Genomic DNA, 21155 nt, shown 5'->3' with positions numbered 1-21155 from the left:
TGGCTCCACAGGAAAAACAAAAACGCCTCAGACATTCCACTGGATTACTAACCAAATATTGTGAACTGTGTTCAAGCAACTTTTTCATCCGACCCAACAAATCAACTCAGCTTTTTAAAAAAAGTAGTTTCCCTCCAGTCTGTCACTACTTCTTTGCCCACATTGTATGTGATCAAGCCGGAGCCTTTTCAGCATAAACATGAGATTCTTTGTGGAGCCCATCAGCACACAGAACTATGGCTCACACAAATATATTAAGAACAGTTTTATTTTGGAAAAGAAATTCAGCATGAGCACTGACTGACTTGGCAAAATGCTTAATGGAAAATAACTGATTCCTATATCTGTGCTCCAATTTAGGTGGGCGGGGGGCAAAACTATCGCTATTAATATCTGATTTACTTATTTAAGAGAAGCCAGAAAAGAGCCTGCTGATGGCTGAAGTCAATGACAAAGTTTCCCAATGACTGTTTCAGTCAGAGTAAGACTGGTACCAAGACTAGCACACCATTCATTCAGACCACGAGACATAAAATAATGCAGTATGAAAACTGAGCAACAAAAACAAACAAAACCAACAGAACTATATTCAACAGTTCAGTCCTTTGCATTCCTGAGATCTCTATTCCCTTCTCCTTGCTTACATGTGTCCCTTCCCTCCCCTTAATGGGCTTTACTTCTGTTACCTAAGTTACATTATGATCTCTTCAAAGGTGCCTTTATCTTTCGGTCGGTCTCCTAAACGTTCACAATGCACCAATCGTTGTGGTATCTCAGGCTATTTGTACACTAGAGAGCTTAGAGCGGCACAGCTGTACCAATGCAGCTGTGCCGCTGTAAGCTCTCTCGTGTCGCTGTTCTCTGCCAACGGGAGAGAGCTCGCCCGTTGACAGAATTAAACCGCCCCCCAATGAGTGGCGGTAGCTATGTCAGTAGAAGCTCTCCCATTGACATAGCGCTGTGCACACGACCACTTACACTGGCGTAACTTATGTTGCTCACAGGGGTGTTTTTTCACACCCGAGTGACATAAATTTTGCTGACATAAGTGGTAGTGTAGACATGGCCTACGCCCCTCAAAGGGCCTAAGGATAAAAAGTACAGTTATAGGAATGGATGAGTCACTTTGGAGGTTAGACTATGTCTACACATATAAGGGCAAAAATTTATGTCGCTCAGGGATGTGAATATTCAACCCCCGAGTGACATAAGTTTTGCCGGCATAAGCACAAGTGTGCACAGCGCTATGTCGGCGGGACAGCTTCTCCCGCCAACGCAGCTTCTGCTGCTCACGGAGGTGGTTTTTTTATGGAGACAGAAGAGCTCTCACCCATTGGCATAAAGTGTCTTCATGACATGCACGGAAGCAGCACAGCTGTAGGGGTACAGCCACGCCGCTGCAGCATTGTACATGCCCCTACTCAATGCTCCAACCAAATTTCCATTTAGAGATTCAAAAGGTTTGAATAATTTTTAAATTCCACATTATTTTTCAGTTTCCCTAACCTCTGTACACCCAGGTTGTGGCCAGCAGCAGAAGGGAAACAGTTGAAACACTGTGAAAATGGCTTTTATCACATTTTAGATCCCAGTGAAAGCAGAAAATATTGGCAGTATCACCTAAGAATTTATAGAATTATGGAATCATGGGACTGGAAGGGATCTCGAGAGGTCATCTAGTCCAGTCCCCTGCACTCAAGGCAGGATTAAGTATTATCCAGACCATCCCTGACAGGTGTTTCTCTGACCTGCTTTCAAAAATCTCCAATGACAGAGATTCCACAACCTCCCTAGGCAATTTATTTCAGCACTTAACTCCCCTGAGAATTAGGAAGTTTTTCCTAATGTCCAACCAAAACCACCCTTGCTGCAATTTAAACCCATTGTTTTTTGTCCTATCATCAGAGGTCAAAGAGAACAATTTTTCTTCCTCCTCATACTTGAAAACTGTTTTCCTGTCCCCCCTCAGTCTTCTCATCTCCAGACTAAACAAACCCATGTTTTCTAGACCTTTAATCATTTTTGTTGCTCTTCTCCGGACTGTCTCCGATTTGTCCATATTTTCCTGAAATGTGGGGCCCAGAACCGGACACAATACTCTAGCTGAGGCCTTATCAGCACTGAGTAGAGCAGAAGAATTACTTCTTGTGTCTTGCTTACAACACTACTGCTAACACATCCCAGAATGATGTTTGCTTTTTTTGCAAAGGAGTTACACTGTTGACTCATAGTTAGCTTGTGACCCACTATGACCCCCAGATTCCTTTCTGCAGTTCTCCTTCCTAGGCAGCCATTTCCCATTTTGCATGCATGCAACTCTTTGTTCCTTCCTAAGTGGAGTAACTTGTATTTGTCCTTATTGAATTTCATCATATTTACGTCAGACCATTTCCCCAGTTTGCCCAGACAATTTTGAATTTTAATCCTATGCTCCAAAGCACTTGGAACCCCTTTCAGCTTGGTATTGTCTGCAAACTTTATAAGTGTACTCTCTATGTCATTATCTAAATCATTGATGAAGATATTGAACACAACTGGACCCAGAACTGATCCCTGCAGGACCCCACTTGATATGCCTTTCCAAGCTTGACTGTGAACCACTCAGAACGGTTTTCCAACCTAGATGGAGCTCCTATAAGGTGGGTGCATAGCTGGTTTGTTTATGAGAAGGTCATGTGAGACAGTATCAAAAGCCATACTAAAGTCAAGATAGATTACATCTACTGCTTCCCTCCTATCCATAAGGTTTGTTACCCTATTAAAGAAAGCTATTAGGTTGGTTTTACATGATTTGTTTTTGACATATCCATGATGACTGTTACTTATAACATTATTTTCTTCTAGGTGTCTGCAAACTGGTTGCTTAATTAATTGCTCCATTATCTTTCCAGGTACTGAAGTTAAGCTGACTGGTCTGTAATTCCCTGGGTTGTCCTTATTCCCCTTTTTATAGATTGGCACTATATTTGTCCTTTTCCAGTTCTCTAGAATCTCACCTGTCTTCCATAACTTTCTGAAGATAATCACTAATGTTTCAGATATCTCCCTAGTCAGCTCCTTGAGTATTCTAGGATGTATTTTATCAGGCCCTGCCGTCTTGAAGACATCTAACTTGTCTAGGTAATTTTTAACTTGTTTTTTCCCTATTTTAGCCTCTGATCCTGCCTCATTTTCACTGGCATTCATTAAGTTACATATCCAATTACCACTAAACTTTTTGGTGAAAACTGAAACAGAAAAGTCATTTAGCACCTCTACCATTTCCACATTTTCTTCTTTTATTATAAAAGTTTTATTATAAAACTTCTTTTATTATAAAAGAGCAAGAGTCCAGTTTCTCAGATTCAAGAGGTTTGGACAGTTCAGATGGACAGCAAGAATGAACACTAAAAATCTCAATGGAAAATATTATATAGTAGCCACTTAAGTGTGAATGTCTGATCTTTTTTCATTTTTAAACTGAGGCTGTTTTTAAATTCTAACCCTTAAAACAATCAAAGATCCAAAACCACAATGTAATTTTGTTATTATGTTTACACCATCCAGCATTTAAAAAAAACAAAATTATTTTCATTTGGTATTAAAATGGATTCTTCTGATGAGGCTTTAGAGGCTAAATTTTCAGATTGACCCTATAAGCATCTCTGAGACTGCAGTCATGGACAGGACCCACATTTTTGCACCAAACAGGGAACGGGGGCTTATTTGATGGTATTTTGTATGAAGAGAGGCTGCTAGCCCAAGACCATCTCTCGTCACCTCGTCAGCCCAAACAACAGTAAAAACATAGGACCACAGATACTTCTAAGGACTGCTGGTATCAGAACAGGGCACTAGCCAGCTAAAACTGGGACCTGTGGCACATGGGAGGCAAGGTTCATGAATTCTACCCCAATTAGCAGCTGTGCCACTCCCTGCTTTGATGCTTCTTTCCCTGACTCACTTTTTGTTCTCTCTCTAGGCTACAGCAGGCCAGTATGCAGCCAAAATGAAGAGCCAGTGGGAGACTGGGATTCCCTGACAACTATATATTTTTTCCTGTGTAGCAAGCCCCAAGAGTGAGACTCACCCCTACATAAAGGTCCAGTCCAAGGTGTATGCAAACCTTAATTCCTCAAAACGTCTAAGTTGCCCAACGGTTTTGTGCTGACTTTCTGTCCAAGTCTGAATCTTTATCTTCAAGGTGCTCAATGTCCTGGCCCCAGATGTAATAGTTTCACCTTTATTACCACTCCGTGGTCCATTCCAGGAGATTCCAGGGAGGTGTCAGGCCTCCATCCATCACCAGTTGCTCAGCAGGGACTCTTGTCCCACTCCCTTCTGACTGTAGGTTTTTAAGTCTCCACAACTCCCTGCCTTACACTGTGATATCCCCAGCAAGCCAGTCTGCCTAAAGGCCAGTTCTTGTGCTGTGCTTTCTCCCAAGGGCTATGTCCAGTGCATTGCCAGCAGTTACAATTTACCACCCAGCTCCTTCTAAGCAAGCACATTTATTCTTAAGGTAGAAGCATTAGAGAGAAAACACATAAAAACAATCAACAGCTATGGGACACTCACTAAACATACCAGCGTACACACATCAGCGTTATAGGGACCCAGTAGGCCAAAGTCCTTCCAACTCTTCAACAGGATTTGGGCCCCCTTGGACAAAAGTTCATATCCACTAGTTGTATCAGAAAGAAGGCCCTGAGTCAGTTGAAATTCAGCCTTTTTAAACCAAAATCCTGTTCTTTGTCTATTGGTCTCTGGAAATGAAACTTTGAACCACTATATGCAAATTACCCTGGAGGGGGATACCTCTGTGCAGTTGTTTACAGTCTCTGCAATGTGCGTCACACCAGGATATCTAAAAGATCACCAAAAGCTCTGGGATGGAGACCAAGGACAACAACTCAGCTGGTCCAATGGAACTTTCCATCATAAGGGTAACATTTGTCTATACAGGAGAGACAGCTTTCTTAAAGGCTGATCCAAGAGTATGAAACAATCCCCCTCATAACTAAGGATCATCACAATACTCACTACCTTCCACTCCATGTGCAAGGCACACTTCTTTGACTTGACTTCTCTAATACAAACATATAGAAGTGTGTACATCATAAAATCCCAAAAAACAAAAAACAAAACCCTACCAAAACAAAAGTCTGTACTGCACACATGATTCTCCCTTAGGGGACACGATGAGATACAGAATGAACCTCAGTTGTTAGTCACATTGCTTCATGCACTATTGGTAGGTTCTCAGATGATAAGGAGGATATAAGAATCCATATCGAACAGAATCTGTTTAGCGGGCAAATTTCCTCCTTTGAAGCTCTATGAATAGACTGCTTGCTATCTCTGAGCAACTTCTGTGGGAACCAAGATCTTCAAAGCACAGTAGGGGGGGATTAAAAAAAGGGAGAAAGTTGGCATTTCGCAGATTTAATATTTAGTAATTAAATGTACTGGAAAGGAAAAATATTTACTTTTGACAGCTTAATTTGTAGGCTCTGATGGACAGGAATACAGCAAATAAATAAATAAAGTCTTCTGGCCCCAAAGCACAAGTAGTCAGTGTGGGATAAATAAAGAAGCAACTAAAGCTCTCCCCTGGAAACTCAAGTTCTGAGAACCACAGTGGAACAAGAATCTTTGTACCTTATATTACATCAGATTGCTGCTCAAAAAGTCTCTTTATAAGTTATTTGGGATACTAAACTACTGTCTTTAGTTACACTGTAAACAGTATCTTCATACTGGAGCAGAAAATTGCCTTTAATTGGCAAAATGGGTAAATCCAAACACAATGTCATCAAGAGCCTGCCCTGTATCCTCTAATCTAGCTCAATTTGTCCTCAGTGGTATTCTTTATACCACCCCATTAACAAAGAGAGAATATACTTTTGCTTTTAATTTTTCACTGAACATGGTTTGGCTTGTTGGGGAGAGCCTCAAATTAAATCAAGTGGTGAATTGAAATGAACTTGCACTTGAAGACAGTAGGAACTCTGTTTGAGTGGAAGATTTCTGCTGTACAATTTAATTCTAAAGTACATTAGAAAATGTTTTTAGTGAGACACACACTGGAATGAAGAAACGTTAAGATCATATGCAAGTCTGCAGGGTTGTTGGACTCCCTATCACACAAATCAATGGCCACTTTAATTCCTAAGAAAACATTTGTGCTTATCTTGGTCATCAAAATATTTTGTTTTGATCATCTGCATAGCTTTTCTCCTTTCACTGCTTCATATAATTTCCTTTTACTGCAAACCTGCAAACTTGGTCTAGATTCATGCTTGCATGCACAGGGAGATTTAATCCCAAGGTAGGTCCCTGCTGTCCTTTGGAGCTCTGCTACTGGGGCTGGGAGATAAGAGGTAGAGAGGGTGGAGAAAAGAGAAGGAAAAATCACTGTCACTGGCTACTGATATTTAGAGCATGCCCACCATGCCCCTCCTTGGCCAAAAACCTCCATTTTGGGGCCATGCTTTCTATCTATGGGATCTGTGCTGGAAGAAGGCTGCTGCATGTTTGCATTGCCATACTCTCCTCCAGGGGCTCGGAGGGACATTACAGATATTCATCTCCACATTCATGATGCCCAAGTTATCTACGAGACCATTTATGTCAGAAATATAGATAACTTTTCTCCCTAAACTTGTGAGAAATAGGAACCATAAGTATGGAACTCTTGTTATTGGTCTTCTCACACAGCACTACGTTTCTCAGTCATAAGTATCATCCCGACTTTACTCTCACAAGCCATTTTCTTAGATAAGGTACATTTTTACTTTTCCAATCTGCAGAAAGCTAATTTAGGCACCCACCCTAAAAAAACATGTGCAACTGAACTCAATGGGACTACTCACATGTGTAAAGGCAGATATATTAGTCCCAGGTTAAGTATGTCCCTTTTCCCTGGGTAAGGTAACAGGGAAGGTAGGGAAGGTTCCAGAACAATCAGGAACCTTCTGGAGACAATTAAGACAGACAGGCTGATTAGAACACCTACAGCCAATCAAGAAGCTGCTAGAATCAATTAAGGCAGGCTAATCAGGGCACCTACGTTTAAAAAGGAGCTCACTTCAGTTTGTGGTGTGTGTGTAAGGAGCTGGGAGCAAGAGGCGTGAGGAGCTGAGAGTGAGAACGAGAATGCAGACTGTTGGAGGACTGAGGAGTAGAAGCATTATCAGACACCAGGAGGAAGGTCCTATGGTGAGGATGAAGAAGGTGTTGGGAGGAGGCCATGGGGAAGTAGCCCAGGGCATTGTAGCTGTTGCACAGTTGTTTCAGGAGGCACTCTAGACAGCTGTATTCCACAGGGCCCTGGGCTGGAACCCGGAGTAGAGGGTGGGCCCGGGTTCCCTCTGAACCTCCCAACTCCTGGTCAGACACAGGAGGAGTTGACCTGGACTGTGGGTTCATGAAAACGGCCAAACTGAGGGCTGCTGTGAAGCTCTAAGGCGAGCAAATCCGCCAATAAGTGCAAGACCCACCAAGGTAGAGGAGGAACTTTGTCACACATGGTTTTTGTTTTGTTCCATAATTGGCTTGTCAAGAACAGTGGCTATAGAATAACACTGAATAGTACATGGTAGTTAAAGTAAAACAACAGCACATCTGTTTTCAGTGACACTGTTTTTGCCAGAGTTACCTGATTAAGGTACACTGAAAGAATATAACCCAGCAAAATCATTTGGACCATTAACTATACTGTGCCTATCATATTTAATGGTTTGGTAATGGGTAAATCCAAACAAATAAACCCAAATAAAACTTTACTATTGAAGGATTTTGACAGTAACATGCTGTATGTAACTTTTGTTAAGAATTATACTTGGAATACAAACTATTTTACAGAACAAATTAACTGAGCAAGTATAGCACTGTAGAAATCATCTATCACATTGTCCTCACGGACAAGGTAACAGCAAGATAATAAATAAACAAGATACTGTTAATAAATAAATAATCTAGAAATTTTAATTAAATATTAAAGTAAAACAAGTTCTACTGGGTCTTAAATGGTGCAAAGAAATGTGTGGATGCTGTGTCTCCACACATGCAGGGTGAAGATTTCAGACACTGCTTTGTGTTGATGTATAAGTAAATCCTTTTTCTGGTTTCCAGATTTAGTGCCAATTGCATTAGTCAAAACACACAGGCAAATGAATGATAGTCATATGGGATGGATTTTCAGCAGCAGGCAGACACGTTATTTATTTACCCGGGGGGTGGGGGGGGGAGTTCATTACATTCCTCACCCTCGTATAACAGGCACTGAATTGGGTCCAGTGCAGTGTTCAAAATTCCCACCCTACAATCAGTAACTTGGGATAGACCCACCTGAGCTCACCCCTGTGATTCAGCCCACTTCAGAATCCTCCCCACCTCTGCTGCACAGGGTGTGTAGCGGTTCCCAAGGGAGGACCTCAGCCCATAAAAACATCAGGTGTCCCCCTTTGCCAGACAGAAGGACCACCAGTGCAACCCTGGGTCTCATTTACCTCTTGGAGCTGGTCCCTCTTATCCTTATCTGCACTGGGCACCAGCCGCAAGTTGTGACAAGCTAAACAGTCTTACTTTCCTAATATTAACCTTTTAAGTATTATTGCTGTAAGCTAACTGTGCCTCCTTGATGCTGTGAGGAAGGAACAAAACAACCACAACTCTTGCCAATTGTATCCAATGGAAAAATTCCTTCCTGACCCAAAACACGTGATTGGTCAGGCCCACAGCATCATAAATAACACATCCCTGACGCTACATTAAGGGTTGCTAGCAGGAGATTTTTTGAAAAGACCAAGTAAGCTTAAATATCCAAATAGCAGGTGAGAGTCAACTGACTAGCCCATTCCCTTGCCTCCAGCAGCCAATGGGAAGGAGCCAGGGGAGGGAGGGCAGCCCCTGCTCCCAGCAGCACATGCTCTCTTGCTTCACACACATACATACTCTGAAAACGAGGGTGCGGTGTCCTTTCCTAGCAGTCACTGGACGTTCTTTCCTGTTGACTGTGTGGGGAGGGGCATTTGTAAAAGCTGACCAAAAGCTAGTTCAGCTTTTACACTGGCCTTTTTCAAAATGTTTCTATGCTTTTCATTTATAAATGGATGTTCTTTCTTTTTTGTTCTAGATTCTCCTTTAGAGCCTGTTGTCCCAGATTTGTGCTTATTACCCATCTGGTCTAAAGTAGAAGAAACCCTGTGCTAACAAATCTTGAATTTCAGGTGAACTGTATACGGAACTTTATCAAATGAATTGACCCCGAAATTGGTGCTGTGGGGACATTAGTTAGGGTGGTTCATTCTGCTGGAACTTTGGGGAGTTATTTTGGATGCACCAAACAGAAAATGCTCCCTTCCTGTCATTTTACCTGAATAGCATGTGCTTACATTTTCTGAAAAGAATTGGATATTTTACCAAAGTACCTACATTCCAACCACATTAGAAATAAAGGAAGTACTTAGTCTCCCTACTAGCCCTATTCATATGAGGTTTACATTCACCTGAAGGCAGATGAAAATGCGTTACTGAAGCACTGATAATTCAAAGACCATTTACTAGCACCTGACACATCTTGCCCCTAATACCTAGTAAATTACTCATCTGTTAAATGGTTAAGCTACTATCTCTATATTAAAAAGAAAAGGAGTACTTGTGGCACCTTAGAGACTAAGATACAGACTAAACCAGCGGCTACTCTGAAACCTATTTCTATATTGTGGGAACTAGCACTTAGGAGAAAAGAGAAACATCACAAACTTACATTCTTCTGCCCTGTGTGGAAGCTTTCAAGAGATGTGATCTCCAAGGGAAAATGATACCTGGAAAGAGCGCACTGCACTAGAAGGATGGTGCCACTGTTTGGAAATGACTGCGTCCATGATAACTCAGAAGGGGACCATTCTCGTCATGCTAAAGTTATGGCAAAATTCCTATAGATGTCAATGGAAGCAGAATTGGGCCTATACTACAATGAAAACAAAATCATCTTGTCTAAGTATCATCAGACCATGAGAAATTCAAAGAAATTGTGAAACCAATCACAAGTCATTAGGGTCTCTCAGAAATGGCAGCACATACTCCCTTTTGCTATCTCACTGCACATCTCAAATAAAATGTATCCCCTTCAGTGAAAGAGAGACCACAAAAATGTAACCAACTGTCTAAAAGCAACTGTACCCGCATCTGTGAAATCTCCTTTTAAGGCACTTAGTCATTAGTTTCACATCTCTTTCATGTGAAACAAGTTCCATGACTTAGAAAAATCCTTAGAGATTTTTCCAGCTGTGACAATTTATAGTGTTTCCAGGATGTTGCTCTCTGTCTTACCTCAGGACTGCAGAACAACAAAAATGGTGCAACGGGTTGTAGGTTCTGAAGATTCTTCATTGCAGCAATATCAAAAGGATATTGCATATTTTCGCTTAAAAACCATTAAATATATTATTAAAAGGAAACCTTAATTATTTTTATTATTCAGAGGTTCATTGGATACTTTTGTGGACTCTTATTTTATAATATGAGAAGTTCAAGCTGCAATCCTTTCCTGAAATCACTCAAACCAAATCTTTATTGATTTTCATTTTACAGCAAAAAAGAACACTGATGAAAGCCTTTTTTTACACTAAGCCACCCAGGTATGTTCAGTGGAGCTACGGTCAAACTGCTGAGCTAGCCACTGCCAAGTATTTAAACAGCGTTTATTTAGCATTCTTCTGATTTAGACCAAACATGGACGTACATTGGTTACAGATAAATCAGAGAACTACAGGTGCACTAGCAGGAGTTGATTTTTCAAGCTCATGTATTTAAATACAGAATAACAATATCACCTTTCTCCAGTTTTAACAGAGAAACCTGTTCAGTAATCTACTGTTCTCAGTTTGATCTATGTTCATATTTGCTACAGGAAGAAATAACCATCTAAAATACTGCTCTTGGACCTCTAGTCATCATCACACTGAAAAACTGTATAGAGAATTTACCATTTGTTGAATTAAGTTCAGTCCAGAGTCGCACATATACATTAGTGAATAAGGGAGGCAGAAATACAGTTAGATTCTGATTAGTTATTTAGTGATTAACTTAGGCCAGTGGTTCTCAAATTTTTTTTTCACGGACCACTTGAAAATTGCTGAGGGTCTCGGCAGACCACTTAATGATCTTTCCAAATGTTGTTTTTACCATTAGCTAACTATTGTAAAGTGCTTTGGATAAAAGCGCTATAAAAATAACTTTTTTTGTTCTACAATTAAAAAGACAACTCATATTTTAATATCAGTAGTCTTACCTTTCTAATACGATGGATGTGCCCTTTCTCCACAGCTGTAGCAACCCCCGAGCGGGGGCTAGGAAGGAAGGGGGATCTCTCCCCTGATGCGGCAGCCCCCGAGCTGGGGCTGGGAAGGAAGGGGGTCTCCCCCATCTCAGCAGCCACAGAGCTGAGGCTGGGAAGGAGGGCCATCTCTCCCCGGCAGCCGCAGCCCTGGAGCTGAGGAAAGTCGCCCCTTTCTCTGGCCACTGCAGTCCTGCACATCCCAAATTCCCCCACCCCCTCTTCTCGCACCACTGACCCCTCCCAACTACCCATTATCCCACCGAAGGCCACCACCACACCTTACATGTGTGTCTTTCTCCAGGGTCCAGGCACCTAATTAGTAGAGCCACGCCTGCGCAGCTCCACTCATTAGGTGAGTGGCCCTTCATTCTCTTGCGTGCGGCCACCCAGGTGCACCCCTTAGAGGGAACTGTCCACAGACCACCTGGATGGAGCTTGTGGCCTCTGGTGGGCCGTGGACCACACTTTGAGAACCTCTGGCTTAGGCTATTAGGCCCCAGTTCAGGACAGCGCTCTAGCATTTGCTTAATTTTTAAGCATGTGCTTAAATCTTATTGAAGTCAATGCCAGAGGATTAACTTTTGTGGATATGAAAGGAGGCTTAAGAGCCTAATGCAGCACAGACTGAATAGTAATTAATTCTGGACAGCAGTTTTGCCTGGGAAGTGCCCTGATTGAAGACCCTTTCCCATGTCCCCCTCCATGCCATTTCATCTTCTAAACATGTTGAACATGCTGTTTACAATTCCTGTTTGAAGTTCCTCTTCTCCATTTCTATCTTAGACCCTTTTAAATCCAATTTCTGCCCCGGCACTCCACTAGAACTCTAGCCAAAGTCTCTACTGACCTCTCCCTAGTTAAACCTCAGAACCAGTACTCCATCCTCATTCTCCTTGACCTGTCTTTGCCACAGTCAATCATGCTCTTCTTGAAATCTTGTCCACCCTTGGCTTCCTTGACTCTGTGCTCTCCTGGTTCTCCTCCTACCTCTCCAATTGCTCCTTCAGCACGTCCTTTGAAGGATCCTCCTCATCAAGATAATAGAGTGGCTGATACAGAACTCAATTAATAAAAAACTAAAAGAGGATAATGTGATTAATGGAAATCAACATGGATTCATGAAAATAGAACCTGTCAGACTAACTTGACATTTTTGTTTGATAAGATTACAAGTTTGGTTGATAAAGGTAATAGTATTGACATAATATTTAGACTTCTGAAGGCGTTAGACTTGGTACCGTACAACATTTTGATTAAAATCTAGAATGATATAAAATTAACATGGCACACATTACATGGATTAAAAACTGGCTAAATGATAGGTCTCAACATGTAACTGTAACTAGGGAACTATATTTCTATTGCCTGTGTTATACAGCAGGTCAAGCTAAATGATCACAATGGTCCCTTCTGGTCTTGGAATCTATGAATTTTGCCTCCAACTTTCAATGGAAATTCCATGGGACTCTGTCCTTGGTCCCCTTCTCTTCTCCCTCTACACCTTATCTCTGGGTAATCTCATCCACAAAAACAAATTCATCTCTCTATGCTGAGGACTCACAGATATTCTTCTCTACTCTCCAGACCTGTCTCCTTCTGTCCTCTGTGGCAAATTGCCGGTACTACTTTGATGGGTCTCGCGCTTTCTCTTCTTGGGGAGTGTTCAGGGCACCATTTCTCGCCCCTGAACTGGGGTATTAACTGCCCCACTAGTGCCCTAGAGGAGGGGAGTGGAGAGGGAGGGACCCAGGCCCATCCTCTACTCCGGGTCCCAGCCCAGGAGCCCTAGGGATAGCGGTAAACGGCTTGAACTAGAGGTTCCTTCCCCTGGACTACTTCCCTCTCCTGCCCTTCAGCTTGTGGGCCTCCCTCTGCACAAACCAGGTGTCCCTTTACCTAGGGTCTTGGTCTTCTTCGCCCACCACTTTGGTCTTCTCCAAACTCTCCTCTGCTTCCCTCCAAATTGCTCTCTACTCCAACACGAATCCACTCTGCTTCAATTCCTTCCCTTGATTGAAGCAGGGGGGTTTTATCAGGTGACTGGCTTCAGGTGCTCTAATTGGCTTCAGGTGCTTTAATTAATCTATAGCAAACTTTCTTCCTTCTACAGGGAATAAGTCTCCCTTCTAACACTCTCCTGCTGCCCTCTGGCCATGCTGTATCATATCAAGTTGAAATCGCAGCCTCTCTCTCTCTCTCTGATATTTAATTGATGTCTATTTGCCAGTTCAAGCCAAACATGGCTAAAACAGAGCTCCTTATCTTATCCCCCAAACCCTCCCCACGAATTCCTTTTTTGAATACTTTGGACAACACCACTGTCCTGCCTGTCACTCAGGCCTGTAACTGGGGGTCATCTTCGACTCAGACTTTTTCTCTTGCTCCTCACATCCAGCCTATATAAAAATCTTGCTGATTCTTTCTATATTACCTCTCTTAGATACTGCTTTTCCTACCCATTCACACAGCAAAAACTCTCATCCAGGCTCTCATCATCCTGCTCTTGAGTACTGCAACATTCTTTTCTCTGGCCCTGACATATGCAATCTTGCCCCACTTGTTCACTCAGAATGCTGCTATAAAGATCATTTTCCTGGCCCATCACTTTGACCTTGTTACCCTTCTCTTTGAATCCCTCCATTGACTCCCCCTTCTTTATGATTTATACATAAACTGCTCATCTTCACTTTCACGGATCTTCACAGTCAATCCCCACCCTGCCTGTCAGCTTTCATTGGCTATCACGCTGTTGATGTTCTCCTCCATGCAGCCACTTGTTAAATTTTCAAACAAATCTCACGCTGCCCCACATGCCTAGGAGAAGCCCCTCATAAACATCAGCAAAGCCACCTCATTTATACACCTGCAGATCCCTCCTCCAAAGCTCTCCTTTGCTGTGATGCCTACAGAATACTTGACAACAGTTAGGCTGCTGATATCCAGTGACCACCTTCCATCATGCTGACCTATACGGTCTCATTGCTTAATTGTACTCTGCCATCTGTCTGTAAACATCTGTTGTCTCTTGTCTTAGACTAAGCCTGTTGGGGCAGGGACCATCCTTATATTCTATGTTTGTACAATGCCTAGCACAATGGGTCCATGACTAGGGCTCCTAGGCACTACTGTAATACTACTAGTAAAAATAATAATCCTTGTCCCGAGGAACTCAAACCACATTTGGTACTGATTTGGCTGGTGCCAGGCAACACATCTAACATGACTTTAGCCCAGGCTGCAGGATCTCTATTCAGTTGCACAAGCTAGCATTGCCCACCTCATTTGGTTTTGCTTTCTTCTGTACACAGATACTGATTCAAGCAAGCAAGCTTATAATTGCATTTAACTGGTTGATCCCAGAGAATATGTACATTAATCCCAGAGAAATTCATGTAAAATTATAATTAAACTTACATTTATTGACAACTGTTTGTATTACTCTGAATATTATTTAACATTGATTTTATTTAAAATCCTTCTAGAAAAGTGACATATTATCTATTAAATATTGCTGAGTTTAGAGGCCTTTTGCTTTTCTTTTTTCCTATTGGTTACTTTAATTCAAACATCACCCGTACATCTCTCAGACAAAGTTACGTTGGCACCACAAGAACAGCCATACTGGGTCAGACCAAAGGTCCATCTAGCCCAGTATCCTGTCTTCCAACAGTGGCCAATGCCAGGTGCTCCAGAGGGAATGAACAGGTAATCATCAAGTGATCCATCTCCTGTTGCCCATTCCCAGCTTCTGGCAAAGAGAGGCTAGGGACACCATCCCTGCCCATCCCGGTTAATAGCCAATTTATACTAATGACATAAATTTCTCCTTTATGGCACTGCCTCTTCTGGATTTTCAAAGAGAAATTGGCACCACCTGAAGCAACTAGTTAAATCTAAAGATCTTGTTTTGCTAATCTTGGTAAAGATAAAAGGAAAGAATAAACCTTTACTTTTCAAAGCATGAAAAACACTGTTCTAAAATGGAGGATAATAAGAAAAGAGCAAGGATGGGAAAAAGGAAGTGATCTTTTATCTTCTCTAGGGACAACTATAACTTAACACAGCTGCCATCATATGTGGCCCAAGTCATCTATCATAACCACATTCCTACAGTGTAAATGAGGACATCACAGTTCAGATTTGAACTCCAGTCTGTCCCATCCTGAAGCAAGCTCCTAGACTTCCTTTCCTACCCATGGAACTTAATCTTTCTGCTACTGGTCACTGCCATTGCAAAGCATGGCAAACTCATTTTCATAATTTCCCCTAACCCTGAAGTGAACCATGTAAGGGCTTGTTGACTAAATTCAGCAATGGGTACCTGCAACTGATCAACCCAGTCCTTCTTGTCGGAAATAGTGCATATTTAAGGGACTTTGGGGGAATAAAAACTATAAATATAGCCGAAGCTTTACTTGCTTCTTTTTCTTGATATACCTCATCTTCATATAAAGATGTATCAATGCCATTTAAATGTACAGTATGGCCCTCAACAACCAAATATGAAAACATTAGAAGGGCCTGATTCTGCAATTCCTAGCCAACCAAAACTCCCATATGGACTGGATTGTCCTATAAAGTCATATTGTACTGTACATTTAATGGGGATCTATGCTTCTGTATGAAAAAACACAGAAAGAAAAGATGTAAGGATACGTAGAAAGGTAGGGCTGAAAATAACTTGACAGAATCAATTTTGCTGGGAAAATGGCCATATCACACCCACCTATTCTCTGTCATGCATTGCTTCATAAGAAATTCAAGTAAAAGAAAAATAGATGGAACTCTAGCTGTTCTATTGACTCCTTCCCAAATTGACATCAGCGTAACTTCAGAACTAGGCCTTAGATAGTAACTCTATGGACTGCACTGCCAAATATAATCATTGAACCTACTTGACTTCAAATGGAAGTTTGGCCTCCAAAGGCACAGCAGGATTAGATCATGAATAAAACAGCCCTTATCAGTCACTGAAGTCCACTCTTCCACAGGAGAACAGATACAAGTGCTTTGGCCTTTAACAGATATACCTTAGAGCAGAGAACAATACAGGTTCTCTAAGATGCTGTGTCTCCAGGCAGAATGCATCTTTTCTATGAAAATGTAGGCCATTCCTCAGCACAGTATTCTAAATGAGGTCTCAATATAACAGCTTATAAAGTAATGGCATCATATTGTTATAATATAATATACATCTGATAATGAATTCCAGAAGTCTGATGGTCTGATAGAGTATTTTTTATAAGGTAACCTGGGCAAAAACGTTTCACAACAGTTTAACAAAGGAATTCATTATTCTTAATAGCGTATCATTAACATACTTTTGTAAATTTCACACACATTTCTTGGAATTTTAGGAGCACAGGACTTGTTTTACCATATCAGAACAGTGGTCCAACCAGTGCATAATACTGTCCCCAACACTTACCAGTGCCAGCTACTTAAGTGGGAGATTCAAGAAACCATATCATTAGGGTACGATTCTATGCCAGTCAACATCAATGGCAAAATTTCCATTGATCTGAAAGGTGAAAGATCAGGGACCTATAGAATAATCCACCAGAGGAAGAGTCTTCCTTCTCCAGGCAGTTGAGGCCAAATTTTCAAACCAACTCAGTTTTTCCATTTAGATGTCTGAATAAGGGCCAGATTTTTGAAAGTGCCCAGCAACTTCCATTGTGTCAATTACAACTAGATTTTCAAAAGACCCCACCTCCCAAACGTGCTGAGCTCTTATGAAAATCTGCCCACTTATTTTGGTACCAAAACTGAGCTGTTCTGAATTTGGTCCCTAATGGTTGGTTAACAGTCTGAAACAAGAGGGTTTATACCCCCTTTAAATTCTGTAGCTAACCCTATCTACATTTCGTGAGTAAAATTTTTCTACTTCCAGGACCCTGGTTCTATCATATTAAGAGAGACAATTGTCCATTAAGTCAAAGGATTACAACCCTGGTTGAGACCTTCATAATGAACTGTTTCCTATCAAAGTTACTGTGCTTTCAGTTAAATTATTTTAAGTGGAAAATAATACATGTTTTAATTACATATGAACATCAATAGAAAGTATATTAACAGACAGAAAATATTATTTTTGCTAACTCAAAAAAATTTGTACTCATTTAAAGCTAAAAAAAAATATAGATCTGCAGTGGAAGAGAACATATGCTAATAAAAATGAGTTCCGTTTTGCCATCAGTTCTTTTCATTCTTCCCTCTTTCTCTCCCATTTGGTCTGATCTCTTCGGCCCAAACAAGTTAATGTTTGTTTGATGGTCAGAAACTAAGCAGAGGAATCCTTAATTAGACAGAAAAACCCCAAACAACATAAAAGTTAAAGTCCTCAATGCAAATTATCAAACCAGATAGGGTAAATGAACCATTGTGTACACATGAATTATATTTAAAAGAAAATGTTCTCTTTCTTTGAGTACCTCACTAAAAAGACATTTGTATCAGCTTCACCTCAGCATAAAAGATTCTCATTGAAGTAACTCCTCTTCATTTACTTTCCCAAGGAGAAAAGGCTCAGACATGAGATAGCAGTTTTCATATGGGGACTATTTTTTAGGAATTCATTACTGCCAACAGTCTAGGCGGGCCACTCTGATTTAGATTTATTAATGTTTTGTCAGTAAAAATGTAGAATGTTTTTAACACAAGCCATAACAGTTCAATACAACTGCAGCTCTTCTCACACCAAAGAAAGATAATTAATAATAAATTAATACTTACGATGGAGTAAAGGCAAATATAAATTCACTTTTTTCACAAAGGTAGGATATAATTAGCAAGGTCAGTTGAACTGGTGAATTACAATACGTTCCTTTTGTGTATGCATTGTTCTGGCCCGCTAATTGAATTCACATGCCATGTTGTATTACCAGTCATAACCTTAGCTTTAATATATAGAAATGGAACACATAAATAACAGTCATAATATTAGATACACAAATAAGATAAAAATAATATTGCATATTGATATAACACATTTCCAATGTTACACATTTTGCAAATGTTCTATCAATGAAATACAAGCAGCAGCTGTTCAAACAGCACAGAGTAACCCAACACAAAAGTTTACAGTAGGATGTGATGAATAATATATCCAGCTGAAACTTCAGAGAAAATTTATAAAGGCCCAAATTAATTAACTGAAAGGAAAGTTGGCTATCACACCAAGGTTAACTATCCTTCCCTTGCAAAAAAGTACCATGGGATTTTTAAATGAGCACAAGTGCTCAGTTACAAAGACTCATTCATAATACAGCATCTCCAAAGGCAATATCCCCCAACACCATGCTGAGGAACTGGTTCTGCATTGGGAAGAGTGTCATCTACTGAATCATCCCCACCAAGTCCTGCTTGAAATAGGCCTAAATAGGAATTTACAATCTTATTGATTTTTTATTTTTTGTTGCTGTTTTGGGATGGGAGGGAGGGTATAGCCTATGGGAAACAAGGCTTGGATTCAAATCCCAGGATGAACACCCACTTCTATGGGCTTGGTTTTGGGCTAGATGAGAAGAGGTACATATTTTCTGGTTCTAATGATGGTTATGCAACTGAAATCTTTTAAGAAAAGTTTATAAGATTTCACCATCACTGAATTCAAACAGAGTCACTAACCCTCATTTAGTCTTTAACCCAAATCCTAATCTTCCCTGGCTCCTGCATCCCTGATCGACTTCTGCTTCCTACGACTGCTGGGTTTTCCATCCCAATACTCACAAGGCCCAAACTTTTTAGTGTGTGAGATCACACACTGCCCCATGTTAAAATGTTAATGTTATATTGTGGATAATGTGGTTTGTTTATAATAGATTTTATGCATATCATAGCTCAAAAGTGACCATATAAGAAAATTAATAATGGGAATATCTGATTCTTTTAGTGATATTTATTCTGTATAGCAACCACTGACACCATTCTGCTTTCTCTACAGAGAGCAAATGTTTTAGTTGGCTTAAACTAAGATAATAAAAATAAACCTGAATGACAACGAACTAGCTCTCCTTCATTGATGGGGAGAGAGGTAGGAAGCCTACAATATTCTTATCTTATACTCTCTTAAGCAATTAAAAATGAAAGAAGTTGGCCATAATGGAATAAACAGAATGAACAGCGAATAGGTCATCTAAATGCTTGTAAGTTAAGTCACTGAGGTGGACAAAAGGTTGGAATAAAGTGAATCCCCATGAGTGGTCCAATGAAGAGGCAGAAGGGACCACAGAAGAAGAATGGATCATCCAGGAGATACATAAGCTCTAAAATCATGCAACTGTGAAAACTGGTAGATTCCAGTATGACTGCTACCAACCCTCTCAGCTGACAATTGCCCAAGATGACAACAGCAGCGACAACACAACAAACTAATCCAAAATCTGTTGTCATCTTCTCTACGTGACCTGAACCATGAGAAGTTGGAGTAACACATCGCCAGCATTAACATGTTTGGGAAGAGAGTCCTTCGGAAAAGGCAAAGTCATATTGGCTACTGGAAGCCTTGGTTTTAAAGTTACACTACCCTTTTTTGACTGTTGTGGACTCTCGCTATAATCTGTCTGGAAAGTGACCAGGAAGCCAATCGTTTCAGCTGCTTTTTCTTTGATGTACAGCATGGTGTCCTGGAGTGTCTTTCTACAGAAAAATGACCTTTTCCTTTCATGCTTGAGGCAAGGGAGACAATGTTTTTTACACTTCCCAACTAACCCCGGGGAATAATTTTGCACAACATGCTTTCTATCATAACTAAGATCCTGCAATTGGAATAATTAAATCGAAGATACAATGGCTAAAACAGGCTTTAGCTTGTTTGCATTTCTCCCTGAATTCCAGCTGCAGGCAACTATTTATTCAGAGTGGAAACAGGATTAAAGAAACTGGACACAATGTTTAAAGAACGGAGTAAAAAATTCAGTTGGGAGTCCCCCTTGAAGAGTGAAAAAGTAGACCAAGATTGGTGGTTTATTCAGGTGGTATAATAATCACCTCTAGCCTGGAAAAGTCCTTTAGAACACTATAAAAACACAAGCATGAGTCCTTCCATATGGAATGCATAATTCCACCCATGACAGATTTTATAATGACAAATGAAGCCTCTAACCTAACTAAGGTAATCATTCCACTCTCTGATCACGAGGTAACATGTCTGAGAAGAAAAGATCTGCCAGTCAAACTTCCTTCTAATTCATATGCACTTGTTTTCAGATTATTCTAGGGTACAATTATAAATCACCCCTCAAGGATGATGATATATTCAGATCCGGCCCAGATAACCAATCAACTCCCATTCTGAAGAACCAATGAATTACTGGCTGATTAGACATTCTTCTTTCTGGTAGATGACTATCCTAAAGTTACTTACAAACTCTAAAAATGACAACAAAACAATAACAGCTTTCTGGAGCAATGCCTGCTTTCCTATAGCTAGGCAATAATAACCAGAACAGTGTCACAACAAAAGTGACCTTGGGGTTACTACTCCCCAAACTGGTGGAGGTCATGCACATCAATTAATTCCACATATTGACAGGAAATCTTACTCTCCTTTGTCTTCAGAATCCTATTTTCCCAACTGGTCAACTTGCATAGAAGCTTTAACACCAAAGAAAAATGCATGTTTTGACATCCAGAATCAGGGAAGGTGCTGAAAGAGCAACTGGGACAACAGTGTCAAGGACAAAAACTTGAAAGCACAGCAGTGGACTCTGATTAAAAGATTTTGGGTTGAGCCCGTTAGCAAAAACTGTCAAGTAACAACAATCTCTCCTCTCTGATGAAAAAGCATAACTAATGCTTCAGTAAAACAGCTACCCTAGGATTGTGC

The 21155-nt window shown here is 40.7% G+C and overlaps 1 protein-coding gene across 3 annotated transcripts in view; it reads right to left on the bottom strand.

The window, feature by feature from the left end:
- Window positions 1-21155, bottom strand: part of PID1 (phosphotyrosine interaction domain containing 1) — a 157527-nt gene that overhangs the window by 17390 nt on the left and 118982 nt on the right. The window lies entirely within an intron of this gene.

The sequence above is a fragment of the Caretta caretta genome, chromosome 9 (assembly GCF_965140235.1).
Source record: "Caretta caretta isolate rCarCar2 chromosome 9, rCarCar1.hap1, whole genome shotgun sequence".
Taxonomy (NCBI): Eukaryota; Metazoa; Chordata; order Testudines; family Cheloniidae; genus Caretta; species Caretta caretta.
The sequence above is the reverse complement of the archived record's forward strand: the minus strand, read 5'-3'. Positions and strand labels throughout refer to the sequence as shown.